We start from the raw sequence: 11,596 nt of genomic DNA, 5'->3' as shown, positions 1-11,596 counted from the left end.
GATTTAGCTGAGGATCACTGTTTTTTAAATATTTGGACTACGTTTTAGAAATGTTGCTAAATTAACAAATTTCTCACTAAATCAACTTTTTTTCTTATGAGATATGGAAAAGACATAAACTCAAACTCCAGAACATTAGAGTTTGAAGATGTCTTATATGTATTAAGAGATTGTACAACAATAGAATTGATATTAGGTCCAATAAATGAGATTTATTGGTTATCCTAAAAAAATAATGAGATTATTTTTATCACTCTTCTTATGACAAAGTGTCTGTGATAAGAGGTTAAACTCCTTTTTAGAAAAGGGATTCCATCTTAAAGAAAGAGTGAGAGTACAATTACTTTTATTAGAATTGTATACCACTCAATAGAGGATATACTTTTTTCTGAAAGTATAAAAAACGTTTGATCGTCAAACTAATTTTTCGAAAAAGTAGCCTATTTGTATAATGATACAATTCTATAAAGATAGATCTAATGGTTACTTAGATTTTTTATAATTATGTTCAATAAGGATTGTCCTTAAAATAAAATTATGCACTATTGTAGTAGGAGATTTCATGTTTTGAGAAAATGTGATATTTATTATGCACTAGGTGTATTTTACAAAAGGTCAAGCAAACATGATCAAACGTTAAGGTGTTTAAGGTCAAAAGAATTTTGATAAACACAAATGTGCATTGAAAAATTATACACATGATTGATTGGCTCTAGTGCAAGTGAGAGATTATTATGATAATAGTATGCCCAAGATCCAATCTATCATGATTGGCTCTCGTGCAAGTGGGAGATTGTTGGGAATAAGGAGTATGACCACAATCCAATCAATCATGTGTCAAATAATTTGTTATTATTATTATATTAAAATATTAATATAATAAAGTCCTTGATTAAATTTAGAGATTTATCATTGTGATAGTGATCATAATATTGAGAGATAAATCTTTTATAATTTAATTTAAATTATTCTTGGTCATAGGATTATTAAAAAAGACATTAATAATTCGGAAAGATCAATATATATATAATGGTCTTCATTGGATGAAGATTAATAGATCTCATTTATTAAATTATATATATAGATGGTGCATATAGAGATATGACCATTGAACTGACTCACTTTGAGAATTCCTAATAGTTATAATTACCGTATATTTGTCAATAGGATATTCTCAAGATGAACACAGTAATAGAGTTTCCTTTGACCTGTGACTGTCATAGTAATTAACAATGTATTTATTATACTTTGATTCCGGACACCTAATACCCTAGGGTGCTAGTTGAATGGATATTGGGTATGATTTAAATACTTGTAGAATTAATGATTAGTCAATAAGGAATCCGTCAACTCTCGGTAAAGAGTTTGAGCTATATGATTATAATGACTGAGATGAATAAAACATTGGCCAAGAAGATTGAATGAATGAAGAAATGAGTTTCTTAAGTCATTCACAGTTCATTATAATAATGGTAACAAGTTAGAGTTTGACAATTAAACCATACTCTAAGGGTTAACCAAGAGCTGGAAAGATGGAAGGAATTATACTTTGTTCTTCTGAGGTTCTTAGTAAAAATATATTACTTCATACTATCGGGTCGTTGAGGAGTGTTGCTAGACGCCAACCTTGATTAGTAAATTTAGTATGACTAATTTACTACCCGCTTAGTATTGAACCTATGGGGTCACACACTAACGAGTGTTCTAATCTTTGCTGTAGAATTATTTAATTATTATTTCGATTTGATCAAATAAATAATTATATTAATTCAAATAGAATATTATTATATTCTTTGCTAGCACCAAGAATATAATAATAGTATGATAATTGAGAATATTAAATGAGATTTGAGAATAATTAGTTATTCTATTTCTAAACTTGAATTCTAAATTTGGATGAGATCTTAACTGATTCTGTTTCAAAGTGAGTTATGATATGATTCATAAATTTGAAAGATTCAAGTTTAAAATAACAAGATATGATTTAAATTTGAATTGAGGTTCAAATTTAAAATTAGTAACAAATCTCATACTATATATATGTATGCCAAGAGTAGAGAAAAAAACAAGAATGAAAAGAGAATAACAAAGAGTTTTTATTCCTTTACCTCTACACACATAAACGTATGTGAGCCTAATTCTTGGAGAAGAATTTTATGGCATGCAAAGAGTTGTAAGAGATTTCTTAATTTAGATCAGATGTCCATTGGTCAAGGAGTTGATAGCAAAGGTTGGTCTCGGTGTGGATATGCATAGCGCCTTCGTACCATCGAAGGAGAAAGTGATTTTTACCAAAGCGTCTAAAGGTATTTAGATCTGATCTATATATTAAATTATTGGAATAAAAATTAAGCACAAAATAGATCTTTAAGATTACTTTATTTTCTTCCGTTGCGTGTGTTATGAACACATAGTAATCCCACAGAGCAAATGAGATGCCATCTTCTGCTATGTGGCTTTATGTTTCTTATACTAGACATTGTAGATTCTTTGTTTGTGGATAAATTGATGACAACACTTATTTAACTATATACCCAAGTTTTTCTTGGAATGTGTAAATCCATTTGTCTATTTTAGACCATCTTGTGAATAGTCTTTTTCTTACAAAGTACAATCAGTTTGTTAGACTGGTAACTTGGATATAGCTTTTATAATTTCATTGCAGGAAATGATAAATTTTGATTTTTTTATTTGTATGGTAGAAGAAATTTCAATGGCTTTTGAGCTTGCTTTTGATTCTTTTTGGCTTTACCATATGTCTCTGTCAAAGGAGTGATTATATTTAAGCATTACTTTTCGTGAATTGCATATCTATATAAGCGTGAATGGCTACATTTTGCATATCCTGTAAAGCATTACTTGTTTTTTCTCTTTTTTTATGATTTCATTTATTTTCATCTCTGAGCTATACATCTGACTTTACTGCTATTTAAAGAGTTCCATTCTGTTCATACTAATTATCGTTACATTCCTTAGTAGTCGTATCTTGTTGATAGCTTCTTTGGGAACATTTGGATCTTTCTATTATAATCATTTCTTAACAAAATAAATGTTTGAGCAAATAAAAAGCCACTTTATATATTTTGGAGAAGTATGTTATGTTTTATGAATATCAAGTATTCAAGTTAGAGTTAATACTCAAAATGGCCCCTAAAATTTTGAGACAGACTTAATTTTCAAAATTTTAATTGACTCAATTTGAACCCCCAAATTTGAATAAGTGACTCACGTTAGCCCTTCTGTTAATCTCTATTAATGGCACGCTTACCTAGAACGTTAAGTGACACGTGGACTTGACACGTGGCCTTATTAAACCTTGCTGACATAGAAAAAAACATTTTCGACTCAATTTAGCCCCCCTTTTAATGAATATAAAACCCTAACAAGTGCCAAATTTTCAAATTGATATCGTTGTTTGGATGTTGGAGAAGATGATGAGGAGCACCAGCCAAGATTTCGAAAGCTGCAACAGATCTCATTCACATGGAAGTTTGGATAGGAATCCAAATCGAGCTAGATCTGGAAAGGTTTCACACTGGTGTGGTTGTGGAATGTGTCCTGTTCTTCATTGGTCTGGAACAGAAGTAAATCCAGAGAGACTATTTTTTGGATGTCCAAACTATAATGTGAGTTCTTGAATTGTTTCCTTCTTAAATTTACATCTTCTTTTTGTAATACATGCATAATTTATTTTGTGGTTCTTGTTGTGATAGACCTCTGGGAATAGATGGTGTGGACTTTTTGTGTGAGAAAATGGCGTGGAAGAAGAAGACATGATTGGCAGACATGAAACTGAAAATAGCATTGAGTATTGGAAGATGAACGTGGGTTGGAAGATTAGTGCAATAGAAGCTGAAATTAGGATTTTAAAGTATGAAATTGTATTTTGAGTTTTTTTCTTGTTTTGTTTGTAGTTGTAGCCATTGGCTATACCTTGGGTGTAGGAAAGTGATGAATAAAATTGAATTAATGTCACGACAATTATATTTTTTTAAATACAAATCTGTTTTGTAAATTGTAAGTTTTGACTAAACCTACAAATTCAGTGAGGATATTACAAATAGGTATGATTCTGTAAATTAAAAGTTGTGACTAAGCCTGTAAAAGTAAAATGGTAAGAATAAACAAGAGACTGATTACAAATCTGCAAATATCAATAATAAACTAACTTGTAATTTATCTACCAAATCTTTAAATTGCAAAATAAGTTATAATAATAAACCTTGAATCTGATTTCATAGGTCAACTATAGTCATGACAATAACCATTGTAACACATGATAAACCAAGAGTGATGTCTAGAATGTCATCATTACGATCACAAAACAAAAGGGCTATTTAAAAAGTTCCAAAACAAAGCCCTATACAAGACATGACAAAAGATATAAACAACCACTGACACAAATTTCAGTCACAAAACAGCCACAAAATAACCTCAAAACACACAACTTTGGATTACATTTATCAATTCATCCACAAAAGATAACATAATTTAATCTCTATTTCTTCCTTGGTGCTTTGAAGCCCGGAGTGGGGAAAAATTTTATAAATTCTGTAAACTTTGGCGTTGTCCCAGAACTAGCTCCTTGCATTGGTTCCACACCGAAAGTTGTTCTTCTTGTATGTGGCAGCTTATCCAGCCTTGTGAGTGGAGGTGGAGGTGGATGCACCTACAAGTAATTAGAAATATTTGATAGATGATGAATAAACACATGATATTTTCATAAATGTAATTAATTAATGTGTTATATAATGGTACCTGCTATATAATTTGTGGTTGTGAAACAGTGGATTGGGTGATGTCAATCTCCGAAGCCTGTGGAGCATCCGCAGTTTGTATACCAGCAGTTGTCGTAGCATCATCGGGTGCATTTGCATTAGCTCCATCTTGGGATTTGGATTTAGCTACAACAGCTGCTGCTGCTGCAGCAAGAGCACATGCAATATCATAAGCTTTTTTATGAGCACAGCTTCTTTTAGTGTGTCCTTTAACACCGCAGTAGGTACAAGTAAATTCTTTGTAGATTCTCTTTAACTTTGTTGCAATTTTAGACTTCTTACTGCTCGAAGGCTCCTCATAAGCGTCCTTTCTCCTTTTCTTCTTAAAATTTCCTGGCCTTCTCCTAGTTTTAGGTGCTTGAGGTCTGTTGTATTTAGATTTTTCCTACAGTTTCTCACCCGGTATTGGATTTAGAAAATGCATGTATGTAGCCCTATATGCCTCCATAGTCAACCAATGATGACAAAAGTCTTCAGGATTTTTATTTATCCTTGAAATTGCTGCACATGCATGGACACACGGCATGCCTACAGATTCAAATTTTAATTAGTCATAGTCTATAATTCTTAAATGCCATACGTTAAAAATGTTAGTTAAGATATCATGTTGGACCTGTTATCTGCCAAAATCTACAAGTACAGATGCTTTTGCTTAAATCAACTGCCATGTTAGTAGGCCAGCCGTGAATTTCAAACCTTTGGTAGCCATCATCTCCACACCATATAGGTGTCCATTTTTGCGAGTCTTTCATGATCTTCTACAGCCGACTTTATCGGATTGGGGGTAGCTTGCCAATATGGTGAGACAATTTGACTTTATTTTTGGCAATTGACCTCATTGCAAACATTCGAACCTCCTCTAGTAGTGTTATAATTGGCTTCGCTCTGAACTCCTTATTTTTGAGTTAAATACCTCACAGTCGTTGTTACAAATGTTGTCCATCTTTGGTCCATGACTGAAAAATGCTCTTGTCCATGACTTTTTAGGCCACTTGTCCAATTATGCCCATGCTTCTTCATTTCTCCTCTTTAGTCTAAGCATCTTCTGTTCAAACCCGTGGCGAGTAGTTTCCCTAGCACAGTCCCACAACATTCCTCTCAACTCCAACTTCTTCCATTGTTTATTGAAATTCTTCCATAAATGCCATACGCAAAACCTGTGGTGAACCGTAGGCAACAATTTCTTGACAGCTGGTATGAACCCCTAAACCAAATAGTAAGAGCAATTTAACTTTCGTGCCCTATGTTGGCCCTAAAATAATTTTAATGAACTCAAACTGACCCTTGAAATAATTTTAATGAACTATTATTGAACCCCAATAAAATAAAAGATTGCGTGTTCTATGTATTCCAGGTCTATGACAATGTGTGTAATTAGTAAAATGCTAACAGTAAAACTAAACATCTTAAATTGAAACAAGTTGAATTTGTACTCTTTAAGTACTCTATAGTACATAATTCCAATACTAAGTGCCAGTACTCATAACTCTCCACTAATTTCTCGCATGTTTATTTAAATATGTCGGAAACAAATTATTCAACTCTTCTAAATGATTCAACTCTAATTTATATATGTTTAAATGATATATAAAAAATTTAAATAACATAAATGCTTTCAAACAAGTATGTATAAGTATTTCCTAGAGGGAGAGCAGGTCCTTATGATATGTTAATAAGTCATGTTTAATTTTGAATATAATAGTATATATTAATATCAAACTCTTAATTAAAACAAGTCAAAAATAATAGTGTAATTAAAACTCTTAAGTACTCTACAGTATATAATTAAAATAAATTAAATTTGTAAACAAGTTGTATAAAGCCCAAGTTTAGATTACCTTTTGCATGTCCGATATAAAGCTCTGTTTATCTTGTTCATAGTCACCAAGGTCTTCAAGAAGCAATTCTAGAAACCACCTCCAGTTCTCCTTATTTTCGACATCTACAATCGCCCAAGCAATCGGATATATATGATTGTTGGCATCCTGTCCCACAGCTAAAAGTATTTGTCCTCCAAAATGCGTCTTTAAGAAAGCTCCATCTAAACCAATCAATGGCTGACATCTAGCCTTGAACCCCTTTTTGCAACCATCCAGACAAATATACATTCTTTAAAATATTGGGTCGCCTTCAATCTGTGGAATCACTCCAATTTTAACTGTTGACCCTGGATTACTCTTAAGCAATGTCTCACCATAGTCTCTAAGCCTACCATACTGTGCGGCTACATCACTATACACTGCATTCCTTGCATCTGTTAAAGCTCTAGTCAAGGAGGACTTGTTCAAATCTAGGTCACATCTCCTCTTAAAATAAGTTGCTGCCTCACAATGCTTCAAGTTAAGGTATTTTCTTAACTTCTTGACTAAGTTCTGAGCAAGCCACTCCTTATTTGCTGCCCTATTTTTGTTCATCCTAGGACATACATGCTCATTATTGAACGTCTTTAACTGCCAACACGTCTCCTCATGGCCCTTAGATGCATATGCAACCCATGGACATTTAACTTCTTCATTCTTCCACTTGCAAACTGCACTCACCTTGTAGCTTTCATTTCTTCTGAATTTTATTTGCCTCCCCTCTTGAATGGTAAAGTCCCTCACAGCTTCATAAATTCTTGTTTAGTGTTAAATTTCATTCCAACTTGGAGCATCAGCTGTCCAAACCGAGCACCTTGTGAGAATATTAGAAACATGTCATCACTTTCTTCGTCACTAATTTCATCTTCAGTATCTGGGGGGGTTTTTAACTCTTCCGATTGCCAAGAGTCTTTTCCATCAGCGTCATCATGCATTGGATCATAAGCATCATAATGTGAACCATGGTTCTTCCCTAACACTTGTAACCAGTCCACCTCCTCATTAGAATTCTCTACTACAATTTTATCATCTTCCACTAACACTTTTTCTTTCCCTTTTTTCCAAGCAAACCCCGGTGCATGCTTGAACTTCAAATCCCTCTTCTTTGCTTCAGAAATTCCACCATCAATATCAGAGTCAGTTGAGCTTTCAAATGGGTCTAGCCTATATAGGCTGTCTTCTACAGAATTATATGAGTCACTACTACTACTGGTTCGGTCTCCACCATCCTGACTTTTCACTATTTTACTTGCTGATCTAGCAGATGATCTGGTAATAGGTTTGGTTTTGGCATAATTCACTAAAGTGGATTTGGGTTGAGGCTTGTTTGTAGGCTTAGTGATTGTGACTTTAGATGATGAGGGTTTGTTCTTGGGTTTGGGTTTTCTTGCAGATTTAGATGATGCGTGGTTGGTCTTGGTAGTGTTGGATGGAGTGAGTTTGGGTTTGGGTTTGGATTTGGCCTTGGGTTTGGATTTGATGTTGGTGGTGGTGGATTTGGTTGAGGTGGGCTTGGGTTTAGATAAGTTGTGCTTGGCTGGTGGATTAGGTTGGGCCTGGGTTAGTGATTTGGGTTGGGCCTGGGTTGGTGACTCGGGTTGGGTCTGGACTGGTGGATCTTCTTGGTCCTGGACTAATACTTTAGGTTTGGTCTGGACTGCTGGTTCTTCATTGGACTTTGTAGTTGAGACATCATTTGAGCTTCCTGTTGGATTTGGTATGGTGATAGGTGCATCCTTGTCTACTTCAGGAGCAATAGGAGTAAACTCTATTAACTCAGGTACTTCATTATCATTAGGTTGGAAAACTCCATGCTCAAAATATAAGTAGACTTTTCCTTGATTCATTCTTGCAAGATAGCACATCTCTAACAATTCCTTATCATGTGAAAGTGCTCTCAGTCCATTCTTTAAAGGTCTCCCAGGAATAAGCCACCAACATTCAACAATGTCAGAATAACCAAGCTCCTTGTAGTAATCCCTCAGTAAAAATACATCCAATCTATCTTCATCTAGTCCAGTTAATTCATCTGTATTGTCCGTTTCGTAAACTACACTGCCATCATTCTTTGTAACAAAGCTGCCTCCGTGATGATAGACAATGGTTATCAAATCACCCATCTACAAATATAATTCAAGCAATTAACAAATTAACTTCAACATCCAAGGCCTTTTATATCATGCATCAGATGATTCTACATTAACATGCCAATCAATATTTTTTTAGAACAGAAAATATAAAAATTCATATATAAAATTTATCCATGTAACAACAGCTACACATTTTTTTGTTATCCATAATTAATAGCTCCACATTATCACATTGACAAGCATAATCTATTTACTCATTCATGAATTTCTCATTTTATATTTTCAGAAAAAATGCTCAGCTATTGTAATCATCTATAAACAGAAACTGGTACATAAAGAAGTGGTAGACTTCACTAATTTAGATGTGCTTTCTTCTCTGTAACACAGTTAACATTAATCATAATTAGTCTTTAAAAAAAAACCCTAACAAAAGAGGATCAATAACTAAAACTATCTTCTTTCACAATGGACCCAATCCATTTGAACATCAAATAGAGCACAAATTAATGGCCTGTAAACCCCAACCAAGAGAAGATAAAAAACATAACATTGAACCCAAACATAGAATGCTTGGTGCGCAGCTTCTTCTTCCTCGTGCTAGCAAACGAGATCGCGTGCGACAAGCTTTGTCGGCACCGTACACTAGCAGTGATATTGATCTTCCACAGTATGGTGCATGCGAGAGAATGAAGAAGAAGAAGAATAGTTTTCCTGTTTTGAGTGGTTTGATCATTGGTATTGTTGAATTTTAACCTCAGAATAGAAAACGCTGTCGTTTGAAGAGAGATTACGTGAAGGAGAAAATGACGTCGTTTAATAAGGCCACCTGTCAAGCCCACGTGTCACTTAACGTTCCAGGTAAGCGTGTCATTAATAGAGATTAACAGAAGGGCTAATGTGAGTCACTTATTCAAATTTGGAGGTTCAGATTGAGTCAATTAAAATTTTAGAGGTCAAATTGAGTCTGTCTCCAAATTTCAGGGGCCATTTTGAGTATTAACTCATTCAAGTTATGATAATGCAGAAAAATTTGAAAGCCACTTTATATGTATTACTCTTGTGTACACATTTTGTGTACACCTTCCATTTTTAAATTTGAAAGTGAAAGTTAAGAGAGATAATGCAGAAAAATTTACTTTAAGGTGTTCACTTAAGGTGTACAATAAAATAGTGCAAGTATCATTTCTTATTCTCTGCCATTGTTATTACTTGCTATGTCATGACTAATGAGTACAAATATGTAATGTTGGTTTGGCATTAGGTATTTGGTTGAAATTCTAAATACTGGAGTTGATCTATCAAAATAAATTATCAAAACAGTGTGTGTCTTTATCCCTTCATGAAATTGAAGTACTTGATGATAAGGTTGCCTTCATTCTTCTTTAGATAGTTCTTAGACAGAACCATTTTAACTTTTATTACAAATTAACCCTTCATGAAATTGAAATACTTGATGATAGGGTTGCCTTCATTCTTTCTTTATTAGATAGTTCTTAGACAGACATTTTAGCTTTTACTACAAATTAATAAAGGCAGAAAAATAAAATATAAAAAATTTTAACATAATAATAAGTCAAATTAAAATTCTAAAAAATCAAATTAAAAGGAAGTTAAGTGCTGAATGTATATCTCTATGGTCTGATCTCATTGCTTAGTTTTGAATTATGATTTATGCAATAAGCTAAATATTTCGAATAAGTTTGAAGTATGGCTATTAATTTTATTTTTTAAATGATAGAAAAAGTTTATATAGAATAAATAAATATTTAAGTCTTCTAGCTAAATATTTTAATATTTTTTTACAGAATAGATTCCAAACAGAAGATGAAAGTTATTGCCTGCTTGATTTTACATTTTGAATTAATGAATGATCTTATGGTTAAGTTGTTGATGATTTACTATGTTTTGATTATATTGCAATTAAGAAAAAAGAAAAAAAAATGGAATGATAGTTATAGTAGGCAAGTAATAAGAGATGTTAGTGTTGATAGGATTATTTATTTTAGTGATCTAACATGTATAGAAAATACAAAAATGGATAGATGTGCCTTTCATGCATTATGTAACATGCTTAAAAGGCTTGAAAGGTTAGAACCAAGTAGGAATATGGGTGTGGAAGAAATGGTTGCCATGTTTTTACATATTATAGCACATGACGTCAAAATTAGAGTAATAAAGCGACAATTTGTGAGATCTGAAGAAACAATTAGTAGGCGGTTTAATGATGTATTGCTTGCTATTTTTAGATGTCATAATCTCTTACTGAAGAAACCTTAACCATTTAGCCAGGATAGAATGGATGAATGATGAAAATGGTTCAAGGTAATTTATTTTGCTAATGTTATTAAATCTCATATGGTTGGTGTTCTTTATAATTGAGTTAATTGATCTTTATTTTTGGATTTTAGGATTGCCTAGGAGCCTTAGATGGCACTCATATCAAAGTCAATGTCCTTGAGGCTGATAAGCCTAGATATCGAAACAGAAAAGGTGACATAACAACCAATGTGTTTGGAGTAGTTGCTCCCGATATGCAATTTATCTACGTACTGGCGGGTTGGGAGGGTTCAGCTGTAGATTCTAGGGTATTGCGAGATGCACTATTTTGTAATTGGTTTAGTGTTTCCCAAGATATTTTATTGAGACTTTAGTATGTTATCAAAGTAACCATCTGATCTTTCATTAATTTTGTTCAATTGTGTATGTCACACTAGGTCATTATTACTTATGTGATGTTGGATACATGAATTGTGAAGGATTTTTGGCACCTTATAAAAGAAAAAATATCATTTGAGTGATTTTAATCCACATAATCAACCTAGTACAGCCCAAGAACTTTTTAATATGAAACACTCACAAGTTAGAAATG

Source organism: Arachis hypogaea, chromosome 14 (assembly GCF_003086295.3).
Source record: "Arachis hypogaea cultivar Tifrunner chromosome 14, arahy.Tifrunner.gnm2.J5K5, whole genome shotgun sequence".
Classification (NCBI taxonomy): Eukaryota; Viridiplantae; Streptophyta; class Magnoliopsida; order Fabales; family Fabaceae; genus Arachis; species Arachis hypogaea.
Note: the sequence above shows the minus strand (reverse complement) of the source record.